Here is a 17,956-nt window from a genome sequence, read left to right on the forward strand (position 1 = left end):
CGGGAAGCTTGCTGGAGTACAAAGACTTGGACTATGGAAGACTGGAACTATGGATGTGCGTCTGTGTGTGTGGATAGGATGTTGGTCTGTGCGCGTTTATATAGTTGAAGCTCAGCACGCAGCTCAGTCCAGTTCAGTTGAGGGGGAGGACGAGGTGGGGTGGAGACCTGGGGCCGGCGGATAGAGCTCCATTGAATTCCTCTCTTTTGGCGGGGAATCTCGGTCCAAACTCTGCCGTGTGGAGAATGTCAGGACCCCGACTCAATGCCACATCGATCTAGCATGTAACACCTCATATCACTTTGCGGCCTCACGCACGGTATTTCCACGGGTGTCGCCTTACCTTAGCCCGGGACCGTTTGCGCCTTTTGGCACACGTATATGACAGTGTCGCTAGCATCCATATGATAAGGAGCCCGGACTGACATGGCTAGTCGTAAACCCAAAGTGGCACAGACTTACGGGGACAGGCATCCATGACCCAGCATCGAACGTGTCGGTCATCAGCGAGTGAATCCAGGCTGTAGCACTGGGCTAGCAGGACTCCGGTGAACCGGGCTGTAGCGGGCTAACAGGACTCCGGTATTCATCGCGTGACATTTCCCCGAAGGGACAGACACAGGAACGAAGAAGGACACATGCCGGCCAGCCTAAGTGTTCCGGAGCAGTAGCAAGCTACCATGGCTCAGTGGAAACACTAGGAGACATTTCCCGGTAAGAGAGGCTACTAAGGATAAACAACTAGATAGTCAGATCCCACACATACCAAGCATTTCAACAACATACACACAATATGCTCGATATGTGCAGATACAACATGGCATCACAACATGACTCTACAACCCAAGTAATTATTCAATAGGCTCCGAGGAGCGAGATATTACAAACATGGGTCTCATGACCCAACACTCAGAGCATACAAATCAAAGCACAAGCGGAAGCTATCATGTCTGAGTACAGACATCTATAAATGAAAAAGGCTGAGAAGCCTGACTATCTACCAGATCCTGCCGAGGGCACAAGATCGTAGCTGAGGTAACAAGCTAAACGTCGAAGTCCACGCGGAACTACTAGTGAGACTGAAGTCTCTCTGCAAAACATAAAATAGGCAAATGTGAGTACAAATGTACCCAGCAAGACTTACATCAGATCTATCTACATATGCATCATTATCAACAAAGGGGGTGGTGGAGTTTAACTGCAGCAAGCCAGCTTTGACTCGGTGGCTAACCTGATCTACGACTGCAAGTAACTCTTTTGAGGTGGCGCACACGAGTCCACATATTCACCATATCAATACACCACTATGGATCCGCTCCCGTCTCCCTACGAGAACGCCATCCATAGCACTCACGCTTATCTTGCGTATTTTCGAGTATCCACTTTCACTTGTCTATGAACTGTACAAAGGGTCCACGTTTCCATATCCGAGGAATCCGGCTATTCGAATAGATAATGATAACCCTGCAGGGGTGTACTTCTTCACACACGCTCTCGCCACTTACCGCCCTGTACACGTCATGTACCTCGGCAACCTTCAAGCGGAAGCCGGGCGAGGGAGTCGGCCACGACCTGACTAACCGAACAAGTCTCTAGTCCAGGTTTATCGCCTATTCGGGTTCCATCCGCAAGGAGATCCGGCCGGGGTGTCGCTTACGGCCCCAAACGATGTGTGCAGGGTTCCCAAGCCCACCAACCGGGTGCCACTTGGTACACCGGGCCACTGTGCCTAGTCTGTCCCAAGCCCACCTGTACCGGGTGCCACTTGGTAGACTACTAACACTACCTACAAACACCAGAAACTAGTTGCAACTCCTGGACAGAGATCATGTTGATTAATAAGTCGAGAGGGGCACTTAAGCATTCCAATGTGTGGTAGTAACTGGTCATGGATCACAAACACAGAACTCAGTTCCTGAGGACGGCTGCAATGAGACAACCCACCATGTACTCCTACATGGCCTCTCACCGCTACCTTTACCAAATCGTGTTCACACACTTAGTTCACCCATAGTAGGACATGTTCACACGCCTCTGATTCATCCCCGATGAATCAGACCTGACTCAACTCTAAGCAATAGCAGGCATGACAACAAACATGAATGAGTAGGCACAACAGGGCTCAAACAACTCCTACTCATGCTAGTGGGTTTCATCTATTTACTGTGGCAATGACAGGTCATGCAAAGGATAAAGGGTTCAGCTACCGCAGCAAGTATCAAATATGTCGTTGTTGTCCTAATGCAGTAAAAGAGAGCAGGAGCGAGAGAGTGGGATTTTATCGGAATGAACAAGGGGGTTTTGCTTGCCTGGCACTTCTGAAGATAATATAGCTCTTCATCGGTGTCATCGATCACATCGTCGGTACACGTCTATCGAGAGGGGACAATTACCGGCAAATACAGAAAAACACGATCAATGCAATGCACAATATGATGCATGCTATGACATGGCAATATGAATGTGTTTTGGGCTAATGCACCTAAAACCAGATTAAATGAAGTTGGTTTGAATCCAAGATTCAAATTCAAACTCCATATGTGGTTATTTAAATGTCATTCACTTCATTTGCCCTAAACAGTAGTGATAAGTTGTTCTAACATGCATGTAAATGGTACAGATGGATTCCTTGAATTTTTCTGGTAATTTTTCATATATAAATTATTTAATTTGGAGTTACGGTTCAATTTCTATGATTTATTGAAGTTTTAGCTATTTTCTGGAATTTCCTGATTATTTTTAAATCCAGAAAATACTTATTGCGTCAGCCCCACGTCACAGTGACGTCAGCAGGGTCAACTGGGCTGGCTCGGTCAAACCTGGCGTGTGGGGGCCACACGTCAGTGACACAGGAGCTAATCCCGGTCAAACCCAGCGCTAACTGAGGTTTGACCAGGGGTGGGGCCCACAGTCAGTGGCCTAGGGGGTTGGTTAGGGCGTCATTAGCGCTAATTAAGCGTGCCACGTCGGCAGTCGCCGGAGTATCGCCGGCGGCGACCATTCCGCACGGCGGCGCGGCTCGGATTCGAGCTAGGGGCGATGGTTTGGCGCGCGGTTTGGCTCATTGGAACGTCCGCGACGCGGCGCATCCAGCGGTGGCTGTGGCCGCGGCTGAGGTGGCCGGTAGCAGCAACTACGGCGAGCGAGGCGGCGGCCGGAGCTCGGGCCAGCACGACGCGGTGGCTGCAGCGCGTTAGCCGGAGAGCAGAGGAGCGCGTCGGGACCCTGGGAACCTGGAGAGCACGCGGGAGCTACTGGAGCGAGCGGAAGAGCTCCGGGGCGCGAGGTTCGCCGGCCATGGCGATGGCCGGAGCTCGGTGCTTGCGGGGACGGGAGCTACGGCACGAGAACGAGCAGGGGGTCAGAGGGGAAACATAGAGGAGCTCACAGGGGTTGCGACGGTGGCCTCGGGGAGCTCGGGGAGGCGTCGGAGGCGGCGAATCGACAGCGGCGGTCCTCGGTGGCCGAGGAGGGGGAAAACGTCGGGACGGCGCTTCGGGGCTTCTCCGGTCGCGTGAGCTGACGGGGAGGTCGAGGGAGGCACTGCGGAGCTCAGGAGCGCGTCGGGGAGGAGAGGGGGTGGCGGTGGCCGCGAGGGAGCTCGTCGGTGGCGGCGGCTCCGTTCGGTCCGGGCGAGAGAGAGGGAACAGAGGAGAGAGGGGATGCAGCGGGGGAGGAAGAGAAGCGAGGGGACACGAGGCCTCGTCGTGGCGTTGCTAGGGAGGCCGGGGGAAGCAGGAGGTGGCCGGGAAGCAGGAGGTGGCCGAGGCCTCTCGGGCGCGCGCCACGCCTCGCCTCTGTTCGTCCTCCTGGCAGAGGAGGAAGAGGACAAGGGGGAGGAGGTGGGCTGGGCCGGCCAGATGGAGCTGGGCCAGGTAAGTGGCGCCAGGTAAGTTCTGTTCTGATTCATATTTTTCTTCTGTTTTGTTTTTTTATTTAATCTTTTGCCACTGTTTTGAATTAAAATAATAATTCAAACAATGCCAAAGCTCCTCTGAATATTTTATATTGCTAGATGGACTTTTCCAAAAGCACACAAAATAATTCAGGGATATTTGAAATTATATTCTAATTATATGAATATAATTCAAATTCAAATAGCTAATGAATTAAATTCAAAGTCCCAAAAATAATTCCTTAAAAATGTTCAATTTTTTGGTTGGGACCAGAACCCTTACCAAAAATTATCAAACATTTAAGAAGAGCATTTTGGAGCAATGAATGAGATTTCTAGGGTTTTTGCCCCTCTTTTATTTAAGTTTTTGAGGCTTCCAAAATTCCTCAGTTCAAATTTCATTTGAAATAAAACATGATGCTCACATGAAGCTAGCCTAGAGCACTACCAGCAGCTAGGGATGTGACAACTCACCCCCACTAAACAAGAATCTCGTCTCGAGATTCAAGCGTAGGGTAAGGTGAAGGGTAAACGCAACTAGTATAATCTTCACGATCCAGGGTGCACTTCAGTTGAACGTTGATTCATTCACCATCATTGTCTTGATGTCTTGCTCTGAGAAATCCTGCCAACATGACATGGAGGGAAGAAGGAGACTCTAGAAGGGTCGATCTTCTCAAAGATCGAACAACTCACGGAATGAGACATAGGACCATCTCTCGGGTTGAGACACGAGATACACATCAAGAGGGGTGGAAAGAAACGGATGACGAAGGTTCACTAGGTAGACAACGATTCCACACCTAAGAAGGTGGTAAACGATTGTCCACGTAGCGAGGAGTTGAGTTGTCATGATACCACGACGAAACATCCTGAAGGAGGGTGATTCGTAGATTATCCCCTTAAGTGGCAAAAAGAATTACCTTTGATTCAAAGATCATTGAAACTCTTTATACCAGCCTAAGGCAATCACAAGCGATCATTTGGAGGGGTCGGTAGAATGGCATACTCGGACTTGGATGATGTGGATTACCTTGTTGAAGACAACGTAATGGATGAATTTGCTTATCATCGGAAATGGATGAGACCCATGGTAGAATGGCACATTGGCGGTGCAAGCTGGGAACAAAATGCAAATGCTGGGAATGATTCTGGTAACTGTGGAAGAACCCAACAATAGAGAGTGAATTCACTGTTTGAAAAGATCATAGCATTACCGAGGAAACGGAGAGGAACCCCAGTTAGTGCCGAAGATAACACCTAGCGCTTGTGCGTGTTCTCAAGAACTTGAGCAATTCCACAATCATCAGGGTTTTATCAACATCCGTGTCAAGGGTGCTGACAACACAACATACTACCATGATGAATAGCGATGGACGATGCAGATGCAAAGGAGGATAACACTTTCTCAGATTTCACCTTAGCGAGGCCAAGGAAAATAAAATCTGGATGATCGACTGAGAGACATTTAGCACTCCGCTTCTAATGTTCTCCTTGATGTGCTAGTGTAACCCATTCATAGAAATGGTCTGGTATCTAGAACATCAAGTAGAGGTCGGACTTCGGGAGCACAAGAATCCATAAGGGCAACTAGGGAGTAAATCCTACGAAATCCCTATGGGGAGGTGGCCAACTTCCTCAAACAAAATACTACAATAATAGGTCTTCCGGCTGGGTGTGTTGGCCACGACATCCACTTTACCGGTTATCGAGGGACCAATATTATAGTTCTTGGGAAATGTTCCAACCATCATATCTGCCTGAGATTCAGATCTGGTTGGTGTCAGGATATTCCAGACTCATCGAGTCTAGGAAGAAAAATGAAAGATTGCAACACAAATCGACGAAATGACGTTGCGAGATTCTCGGGAAATGAACTACGATAGCAAGCTCCAAAACATGAGCTGGTTCTGCTACACATGTGTGAACACGCTGCCTCAGACAAACATGATCACATGGTAGTCTTACAATAAAACACTACCGAGTTCTAGTTGGGAACCATCAGCGAGGATATCGAAGTTCTTTCATAAGTCCGGATTAGCTCTTATGAAGATACTCCTTCTCCTTGAACAAATCAATTAGTGGCTTGGGGTGCTAGGATACACATATGGAATGAAGATGATCAGTCTATCAAACCACAGAATACTTCGCACGTGCATAACTGACTTGGGATGGTTCCAGAGGAGGTAAAAACATGCTTCCTCGAATTCACGACGGCAACTTACATCAAAATGCACGTGAATCAAAGGAAGTCACTCCTTTCATCAAACAAGTACTTCATGAGCTAGCATGAAGAAAATGCTTTCAAAAGTTTCCAACACTAACTTAATGTTCAACAACATCATGGAGGAGATAAGGATGTTGTCAATGGGCTCAACAACAACTCATCGGAATTTCCATATCACTGGACTTCCACCATCATGTGAACACGGTGATAGCATTGGTCAGACCCAAAAGATATAATGGTGTATGCTCGAGGGATCAACCACGAGTAAGACAACATTACGAACATCGTTGGTTCTGACTTGATTTGACGATAGCCCACACTCAAATCAAAGGATTGATAAGACAATAGGTCCAACAACTGATCACAGGGACCAATCGATGAAGATATCATCTTTCTTAAACACACACTACACAAGAATATCCCTTTGGAACGAACTAAGTCAGGCAAGCTTTTATCTTCCAACCCTCCAAGTTGTCGTTTAGCTTAACCAACTAGCTCAGGGATATCTAACACCGATTCTTGGGGAGAAGGTGGTTCACAGGAGACCATCTTGATCACGAACTCAACATAGCGGTCAGGTGACAACCTGGTAATACTTCCGAGAAGATATACGGAAAATCACGGACCACCGATATGTTACTAAGCTCGAGAACAATCTTGCTTTTCAGGGCAAGATGATATGATCAAATGAGCGAGGACTTAACAAATCCTATCTCATCAATCGAGGAGTGCACCAGGAAAATGGACTAGGTAGCACAATCAACCTTAGGGTGATGATTCAATAGTCAACTCGCTAAGGATGACGTTATTGTCCATTTAACTACCAAGCAACGGAGTTGCTAGGAGTATTGATTTCACACATCATGATTCACTTGTCGGCACTCCGGCTGCAACAACACGGAACCGAGGAATGAAAAAGGATGGCGTGAAGTATCACTATGTCAAGAATTCACAAAAGGTGGTGCAATTCTCATGAAATTCCTGTTATAAAGAAGGTAATACTTCAGGGTAGAGCAGACCAGAAGCTGGATTGTAACTTGATCTGCGGAACACAACTATTTTGACCCAATCCTAAATATGGATGAGGTACTGGAGTTTGTTTTCTCCAAGTCACTCTCTGGAATAGAATGGCTTGACGGACCACAAGAGTAACAGGCATCGATGAATGAATGCACGCATACTCTTGACTATCAATTGATAGACGAGGGCCAGAAACAACTAAAGAGGGACAACTCAAAGGAACATATGATTTTCTGAGTTGTGAATGCATAGATTAGCATGTCGAACGAGTTCAACATATTTCTTCCGGACAATCCATGCGGAAAGGTAGAACTGGCAGAGTCACAATTATGAATGGAGAACCCATCGAGAGCACTCCTGTTGTGATCTTTTGATCCAACAAACTTTTGCCGTAAGTGGTTCATGGTATTTGGAAGAAGGATATACCACGGACCTCGAGAACTACTGCAAAGGTTACTAATAACCTAAGGGAGCTAGCAATTACTATCAACATGAAGTAAGTAGGGTGAATCTCGGGTTCAAGAACCCAGGAATAGAATACCTACTACTAAGTAGCATCACGGAATGCTTTCGAGAATGATGGCCAGAATCATCACACTGGGAACACAAATCATGGCTAAATTACTAGATGATCCCCTAAGACACCTAGGGTCATAATACTAGCTCCAACATATATGTCAAGGCAATAAAGTACCTCAACTCACTGATTTGTGTGATTAATCTGACCAAAGGCACATCGGAAACAGGAGGAAGGGATTTGCAAATGCATCCGACTATTTAGAAACCTGGGATGACTCGGACAGCATAACGGCTGTAAATGCTCAGAAAAGATTTGAGACATTCACAAAAATGGTGGCATAACCACTCAGAAACACAATATCAAGGTTTCGAGATCAACAGTTAACGTACGGAAGTAGTAGAAACTGAACTCAAGCTTAAATCCAACAATCTTATAAGCCTACGGATTAGTAACACGTGATCCTGATAGAAAGAAGAGATAGCCTAGTTCTTAATCCCCGTAGGAAAGATAAGATGACTCAGATCAGAAGGGCATAAGGTATAAGGAGTAAAAGAGCCTTACGTTCCATCCCACAATCAATTCCCTTATATAACTAAAGAATTTCTAGACTCAACTTCGACCAGTTTGGCTTGGTAATCCTACAGGCAGTCAAGCTCTGATACCAACGCTGTCAGGACCCCGACTCAATGCCACATCGATCTAGCATGTAACACCTCATATCACTTTGCGGCCTCACGCACGGTATTCCCACGGGTGTCGCCTTACCTTAGCCCGGGACCGTTTGCGCCTTTTGGCACACGTATATGACAGTGTCGCTAGCATCCATATGATAAGGAGCCCGGGCTGACATGGCTAGTCGTAAACCCAAAGTGGCATAGACTTACAGGGACAGGCATCCATGACCCAGCATCGAACGTGTCGGTCATCAGCGAGTGAATCCAGGCTGTAGCACTGGGCTAGCAGGACTCCGGTGAACCGGGCTGTAGCGGGCTAACAGGACTCCGGTATTCATCGCGTGACATTTCCCCGAAGGGACAGACACAGGAACGAAGAAGGACACATGCCGGCCAGCCTAAGTGTTCCGGAGCAGTAGCAAGCTACCATGGCTCAGTGGAAACACTAGGAGACATTTCCCGGTAAGAGAGGCTACTAAGGATAAACAACTAGATAGTCAGATCCCACACATACCAAGCATTTCAACAACATACACACAATATGCTCGATATGTGCAGATACAACATGGCATCACAACATGACTCTACAACCCAAGTAATTATTCAATAGGCTCCGAGGAGCGAGATATTACAAACATGGGTCTCATGACCCAACACTCAGAGCATACAAATCAAAGCACAAGCGGAAGCTATCATGTCTGAGTACAGACATCTATAAATGAAAAAGGCTGAGAAGCCTGACTATCTACCAGATCCTGCCGAGGGCACAAGATCGTAGCTGAGGTAACAAGCTAAACGTCGAAGTCCACGCGGAACTACTAGTGAGACTGAAGTCTCTCTGCAAAACATAAAATAGGCAAACGTGAGTACAAATGTACCCAGCAAGACTTACATCAGATCTATCTACATATGCATCATTATCAACAAAGGGGGTGGTGGAGTTTAACTGCAGCAAGCCAGCTTTGACTCGGTGGCTAACCTGATCTACGACTGCAAGTAACTCTTTTGAGGTGGCGCACACGAGTCCACATATTCACCATATCAATACACCACTATGGATCCGCTCCCGTCTCCCTACGAGAACGCCATCCATAGCACTCACGCTTATCTTGCGTATTTTCGAGTATCCACTTTCACTTGTCTATGAACTGTACAAGGGGTCCACGTTTCCATATCCGAGGAATCCGGCTATTCGAATAGATAATGATAACCCTGCAGGGGTGTACTTCTTCACACACGCTCTCGCCACTTACCGCCCTGTACACGTCATGTACCTCGGCAACCTTCAAGCGGAAGCCGGGCGCGGGAGTCGGCCACGACCTGACTAACCGAACAAGTCTCTAGTCCAGGTTTATCGCCTATTCGGGTTCCATCCGCAAGGAGATCCGGCCGGGGTGTCGCTTACGGCCCCAAACGATGTGTGCAGGGTTCCCAAGCCCACCAACCGGGTGCCACTTGGTACACCGGGCCACTGTGCCTAGTCTGTCCCAAGCCCACCTGTACCGGGTGCCACTTGGTAGACTACTAACACTACCTACAAACACCGGAAACTAGTTGCAACTCCTGGACAGAGATCATGTTGATTAATAAGTCGAGAGGGCTTGGAGCGCCCGGAGCCCAATGTGTGGTAGTAACTGATCATGGATCACAAACACAGAACTCAGTTCCTAAGGACGGCTGCAATGAGACAACCCACCATGTACTCCTACATGGCCTCTCACTGCTACCTTTACCAAATCGTGTTCACACACTTAGCTCACGCACATTGGGACATGTTCACACGCCTCTGATTCATCCCCGATGAATCAGACCTGACTCAACTCTAAGCAGTAGCAGGCATGACAAACAAGCATGAATGAGTAGGCACATCAGGGCTCAAACAACTCCTACTCATGCTAGTGGGTTTCATCTATTTACTGTGGCAATGACAGGTCATGCAAAGGATAAAGGGTTCATCTACCGCAGCAAGTATCAAATATGTCGTTGTTGTCCTAATGCAGTAAAAGAGAGCAGGAGCGAGAGAGTGGGATTTTATCGGAATGAACAAGGGGGTTTTGCTTGCCTGGCACTTCTGAAGATAATATAGCTCTTCATCGGTGTCATCGATCACATCGTCGGTACACGTCTATCGAGAGGGGACAATTACCGGCAAATACAGAAAAACACGATCAATGCAATGCACAATATGATGCATGCTATGACATGGCAATATGAATGTGTTTTGGGCTAATGCACCTAAAACCAGATTAAATGAAGTTGGTTTGAATCCAAGATTCAAATTCAAACTCCATATGTGGTTATTTAAATGTCATTCACTTCATTTGCCCTAAACAGTAGTGATAAGTTGTTCTAACATGCATGTAAATGGTACAGATGGATTCCTTGAATTTTTCTGGTAATTTTTCATATATAAATTATTTAATTTGGAGTTACGGTTGAATTTCTATGATTTATTGAAGTTTTAGCTATTTTCTGGAATTTCCTGATTATTTTTAAATCCAGAAAATACTTATTGCGTCAGCCCCACGTCACAGTGACGTCAGCAGGGTCAACTGGGCTGGCTCGGTCAAACCTGACGTGTGGGGGCCACACGTCAGTGACACGGGAGCTAATCCCGGTCAAACCCAGCGCTAACTGAGGTTTGACCAGGGGTGGGGCCCACAGTCAGTGGCCTAGGGGGTTGGTTAGGGCGTCATTAGCGCTAATTAAGCGTGCCACGTCGGCAGTCGCCGGAGTATCGCCGGCGGCGACCATTCCGCACGGCGGCGCGGCTCGGATTCGAGCTAGGGGCGATGGTTTGGCGCGCGGTTTGGCTCATTGGAACGTCCGTGACGCGGCGCATCCAGCGGTGGCTGTGGCCGCGGCTGGGGTGGCTGGTAGCAGTAACTACGGCGAGCGAGGCGGCGGCCGGAGCTCGGGGCAGCACGACGCGGTGGCTGCAGCGCGTTAGCCGGAGAGCAGAGGATCGCGTCGGGACCCTGGGAACCTGGAGAGCACGCGGGAGCTACTGGAGCGAGCGGAAGAGCTCCGGGGCGCGAGGTTCGCCGGCCATGGCGATGGCCGGAGCTCGGTGCTTGCGGGGACGGCAGCTACGGCACGAGAATGAGCAGGGGGTCAGAGGGGAAACATAGAGGAGCTCACAGGGGTTGCGACGGTGGCCTCGGGGAGCTCGGGGAGGCGTCGGAGGCGGCGAATCGACAGCGGCGGTCCTCGGTGGCCGAGGAGGGGGAAAACGTCGGGACGGCGCTTCGGGGCTTCTCCGGTCGCGTGAGCCGACGGGGAGGTCGAGGGAGGCACTGCGGAGCTCAGGAGCGCGTCGGGGAGGAGAGGGGGTGGCGGTGGCCGCGAGGGAGCTCGGTGGCGGCGGCTCCGTTCGGTCCGGGCGAGAGAGAGGGAACAGAGGAGAGAGGGGATGCAGCGGGGGAGGAAGAGAAGCGAGGGGACACGAGGCCTCGTCGTGGCGTTGCTAGGGAGGCCGGGGGAAGCAGGAGGTGGCCGGGAAGCAGGAGGTGGCCGAGGCCTCTCGGGCGCGCGCCACGCCTCGCCTCTGTTCGTCCTCCTGGCAGAGGAGGAAGAGGACAAGGGGGAGGAGGTGGGCTGGGCCGGCCAGATGGAGCTGGGCCAGGTAAGTGGCGCCAGGTAAGTTCTGTTCTGTTTCATATTTTTCTTCTGTTTTGTTTTTTTTTATTTAATCTTTTGCCACTGTTTTGAATTAAAATAATAATTCAAACAATGCCAAAGCTCCTCTGAATATTTTATATTGCTAGATGGACTTTTTCAAAAGCACACAAAATAATTCAGGGATATTTGAAATTATATTCTAATTATATGAATATAATTCAAATTCAAATAGCTAATGAATTAAATTCAAAGTCCCAAAAATAATTCCTTAAAAATGTTCAATATTTTGGTTGGGACCAGAACCCTTACCAAAAATTATCAAACATTTAAGAAGAGCATTTTGGAGCAATGAATGAGATTTCTAGAGTTTTTGCCCCTCTTTTATTTAAGTTTTTGAGGCTTCCAAAATTCCTCAGTTCAAATTTCATTTGAAATAAAACATGATGCTCACATGAAGCTAGCCTAGAGCACTACCAGCAGCTAGGGATGTGACAGAGAACGTGCGTGATCGCTCCGTTCGTGTTGCCACGGCACTGTACTTATCGGTTAACGGTCGTGAACCACCGCGGCTCGCACGTTTACTATACAAGTACTTTTTTTAAACACAATACAGACGCAAGCGTTTATATACACACACATATACTTATTTCTATGAATGCACACGCGCATATCCTACCCCTGTTCGGAGCTGGGCCGGTCAAAGACCGGGGAACGTCGTGACCTCTACAGCTACTACTGTGGTCCAAAGTCCAAACTCCAATCGGATGGAGATGCACCAATCAGGGCGTCCTACGTGGTTGAAATGACAAATGGACATGCCTATTTTCTTTTTTTTTTGCTGAAATGATCATGATCTTACTACAACTACAAAGCACCTCAAATACAATTTAAAAATAAATACTTCGAGGTCTCTAAACAATCGAATGGCCACTTCTGCCCTTACGACGAGCCGCAGACACGCCGCAGCCGCTCCTTCCACACCGGAGCATGCCCGATCTTGTCGATGACAGTCGAGGAAGTCTTCGTGCAAGTTCGCTAAGGACCAGTGCCTTGAAGAGGTGGTCATCGTTGTTGAATCCTTGAATCGGTCCGAATAATGTGACACCAAATCTCGTCGTCACATACACATAGCGAGAAACCCTAACCTCGCAGCCCCGAAGAGCTGACAAGAATATACGCCAGAGCTCAGTCTAATCCATCTTGATGGATGAACAAGAGGAGGATCAGAGTCAAAAGATCAACTCAAAGACGAAGCACCGCCCCTGAGAGGTCTAAAACCCTAACCTATCTATCAGCCGGAGGCCCGGAGCCGAAGCAAAGGAGAGATGAATCCATGGGCTCCACAGCGGGGATCAAACGAATCCAAGAGTCTACAATCGGCCCGAAGTCCAAAAGACATCGCTGGCAGGTGTCACACCCTGTGATTTATGCCCTGATTATAATTTATATAAATAATGGCCAAACTTTGTATCCACCGGAAACATGCAGTGTTGCTTGCTTTATTTGGACTAGCAAAAGTGCCCCCGCATTACAACGGGAGAGAAAAATAACACATGCCTGAGGACGATTTTTTAAAGGTGTGGCGAATTCTTAAGTCATTGTTTTTGATGCACACGCTTGCTCGACGGCGACGCCTTGCTGACGTCCGTTTTCAGCCATCCGCCCGTCCTGTCATCCGCCTCATCGGCTAGCCGCCGCGCACCGTGCTTTTCTTGGATTGCTGCTGCGTGCGAGTGTAGTTTTTGTTTTGAGAACCTCCCACTCGGCAATTTATTTAAGTGTTAGGTGAATTTGCATCCAATTGTACAATGTCAATCAGACAAGCAAGGATTACATCAAGAGACAAAGAGCTAACACCAATATTAAGCGCGTCCTAAGCGCATGCATGAGCAGCTCCATTTGCTCCTCTCTTGAACCATTGAAGCTTGAATCCCTGAAGATTTTGGAGATAGATTTTCATCTCCCTAAAAACCTTGCTTCGTGCATGTGTAGTAATTGGTTAGTGGCTTCGTGCGTCAACGCTATGGCTGATTCGTGCATCGTGTGTGTACTGGCTTCGTGGGGGTCTTGGGTGATCGGTTTATTCGTGGCCTGCATCTGCGTGGCCCAGTTATCAGCAAATGGCCTCTCGCTCTTGTAGCGACCTTTCCCAGCGTTGCATGGCTGCGATGATATCTAGCGATAGCAGATTAGCGGTAGATGCGTATGTATAAAATTTTCATTCGACACAATCAAGGTATGGCGGCCGCCATGCCTTGCCCACTGGGGACCTCCGCCAGTGCATGCCTCTAATCCAATAATCATGACTTAAGACCCCAATAGGTCCATGTTCTCTATTAGAACATGACGTCCCACCTATATTGTGCTTACCCTTCTTGCCACCCTCGACGACGGTGGCCCCAGTGCTCGCACACTCCACGACATTTTTGAATGTGGTCAATCCTAAGGTGTCTTTTTGGGCATAAGATGAGAAATCTACTTTCTTTTGGCCCATGCGAGATTTTTTTGATGCGTGCATGCATGGTTATTGATGGTTTCTTTCGTCTCTAATCTGGTTTTGCTGAGGTGTTCATTTTTAATCTCGATCCGCACCGATAAAAAAAGAAAGATGAATCATGCACCATTGATTAAGATTGCACCCTAACTAGCATTTTAAATGTTTTTATAGGGTAAAATAACATCATATTCAGATTCTACATATTTTTAATCAAATTTCATATATAACATGTTAAATTGGAGTTACTGTTTAAAAACTATGACTATTTTTTAAAAACATATGATATGGACTATGGGTTCAATATAAACCACATATCATGGTGTTTTCTGTAAAAAGCAAACAATTTTATGTCACTTAAATCGGACCGTAGGTTCATTTGAGCAAACTACAGGGGTTTTTTTCACAAAAAGCAAAACATTTTCCTTGGAGTCACTTAAACCTGTACCGTGGGTTGATTTTAAGAAATAATAGTGGGTTTTCTGCAAAAAAAGACACAACAGACGGGCAAAAACACTAATCCCTTTATTAGTAATGTATAGATTAGAGTTTATTTTTTACTAGCATTTGGATTTTATCTTGCAAATTCCTCCAACTTGATCAAGTGTCCCAAATCACTTCTTGTGATCATACCATGTGGTTAGAGTCCAAAAATATTTTTATTACAACATTAATTTGGCCAAGAGAAAAATAAACCCTTTGATTTTTCAAAAATGAGAAACCAAAATTTGAATTTTAAGTATTTATTTTACAAAACTAAAGATGTTGAAGAAACTTCAAATTGTTCATGATATTTATAAAATAATATTTGCTAATTTTGAAAAATCTATATTCTTCTTGAAGAAAATGTTCAATTTTTTGGAAATATTAATAATTTTCTAAAAATGCTCAAGAAAATAATAAATAATGCTCTGAATTTTTAAAAATACTAACGTTTTCTTATAATGTCCAAAAATGAAAAAAATCTCAAATTTTAAAATATTCATGAATTGCTACTTGGGCTGTGGAGAAACACAATACCACATTACACCCGTGTGTGATCTTCTTGTACTCATTTTGGGCCGTTGTTACCAGGGAATGTTCATGTGAACCAATCTGTGGTTGGATGGTTTGGAGGACAGTGGTATCCCCAGCCTATGAGGGTTCAAGTCATGTTGCTCGCATTTATGCTGGATTTATTTCAGGATTTTCGACAATGCGCGTTTAGTGGGAGGAGACGTTTCCGTCGACTACGAGACGTCTATGATGACTTCGTAGAATGTCAAGATGATACACCGACTTAGTTTTTCAGAGGTGCTTATAGGAGTAGGGTGCGCGTGTGTGTTCGTAGGGTGAGTGTATGAGCGTTTGCGTCTGCACTTTGTTCGAAATAAAAACCAAGGAATGTTTATATTTCTAAGAAAAGTACTATTTTTTTACTATTGCCATAGTTGCACCAGGGAAGGGCTTATCGTACGAATGACTAGAGCCTAATCACCGATCGGTCGCCTCCTGCTCCACCGCGTCAAAAGTCATCTCCTCTGCCGGAGTGAGGGGAAGACGAGGTCCGTCCAGAGCACGAGCGTCGGCCGAGAAGACCAGTCGTGATAGACTTCATCCTTTTAAGTTTCAAAAAACCCTTTCAAAGCCGCCGTCAAAGTAGTACATCCGTTGGTGATCTGCCATGTTCTCGATGATGCCATCGTGGTGTCAGGATCACTCCCATCTGTGCGATCCGACGGAGCAAGCCCACAGGTGACAGGTGGCGCATTGCAGTCGCGTTTGCGACATACTCCCTCTATTCCATAATACGAAGTGCATCCATTTTTGTCCAAGTCAAGCATATGCATTTTTATCAAGATTATAGAATAAAATATCAGCATCTACAATACAAAAAAAATGAAATATGAAAATACTTTTGATGAGGGATCTGATGATACAAATTTGGTATTCTGGACATTGATTGTTTTCTTCTAAAAACTTGGTCAAACATGAGCATGTTTGATATTTGAAATAACTAATACACTATGTTATGGGATAGAGGATGTATAATATTCCTTCTCATGAATGATGATATAATGCTTACTTGCCATTTTTTTCCTTCCCACCGAAGATGCTTTTGGCCCCACCCCCTATATAGATTTAAAATATAAATGACCGAACCTATACAAAGTTGTGATACTATTCCTTCTCCATGAAATGTTTTACAAACTTACGATTCATGTATTAAATAGAAATGCAAAAGTCCATTTTGGTCTCTCAAATTAAAAACTAGACAAGTTGCACACTGAACATCGAAAATTAGGCAAATTTAAGCCCTATCCCGACTCGAAGCGGTTTTGCTGACAACTTAGTGTGGTGTTAACCACATATGGAAGCCAAGTCATCTCCTCCGTCACTGTTTTCAACTTTTGAAAGTTCGGGATATAAATTATTTGAATTTTAAAGTTTGAAGGACCATGTCCATACAAGTTGATAAATTAAGCAGATTTGCAAAACATCAGTTTCCTGAATTTGTTTCTTCAATCCGTATACGTATATCATACGCCTAAGAGGGGGAGTCCGTGGTTGGCCGGGGCGTCACCGCCAAGGGCGAGTCAGGACTTCGCCAGAGACAAGGACACCGTGGCGTCACGTGTGACGAAGAGGCAGGAGGTTCGCAAATCGAGTGCGGGGTTCACTTGTGCCGGAGTTGGTGGTTATGTTTAGAGGGAAGATCGGGGCGGCGGTAGCACGGCAGAGGCTGCGGCGGGAGCAGGTGGTTGGGCCGGTGGTACAGTAGGACAGGTCGTGGTAGGGAGGAGGAAGAAGATGGCGTGCCGGAGGAGGAAAAAGATGGCTCCGTTGGATTACAATCTAACGGCTAAGAAAATCAAATGGAGCTAAAAAAAGCAATTGCACTGACAAATGTATGGCTCCTAAATTAAGTGACCAAAATGTAGTAAGGCTAGTCATAGTGGGAGTAACTTAGCAAGTAACATAGCGCATTCCGATAAATTTTTGCTTATATGGCAATGTAGTTAATGAGAAGTGGTAACATAATATGTTACTGTAACATAGCGTTTTTCAAGACAAGATGAGTCTACAAGCTAATTAACGAAGTCTTCTATGACACTATTACTATGTTACTTTGCACTATGAAGATAGTAATTTAGACTAGTGTCATATGCATGACACTAGTATAAATTACTCCTCACTATGACCAGCCTAATACGTACTCGGCTTCAGCCCGGCACGTTGCTGTGCCGCGTGCGGTGGCGGCGCACGGTGAAGATCGACTCAACCCTTACCCACCATTAGTCAGTAACTAATTATTACTGCTAGCTTCCTCTGTTTCTCCTCCCTGCGTAGAGCCGCCGCCGGCTGCTGCTTCTGCTATATAAACGAACGAACGCACGCACGCACGCCAGCACTTGAGTCATCTCGCGCGGAAAAGTTGAAGTGTTCTCTGCTGCTCGTGTATTTTAGCCCTGCAAACAGAGCGACCTTGGCTGAGTTTGCGTGCGTGCCGTCTGTCGCTGTTTGC

This window comes from Triticum dicoccoides, chromosome 5A (assembly GCF_002162155.2).
Source record: "Triticum dicoccoides isolate Atlit2015 ecotype Zavitan chromosome 5A, WEW_v2.0, whole genome shotgun sequence".
NCBI lineage: Eukaryota > Viridiplantae > Streptophyta > Magnoliopsida > Poales > Poaceae > Triticum > Triticum dicoccoides.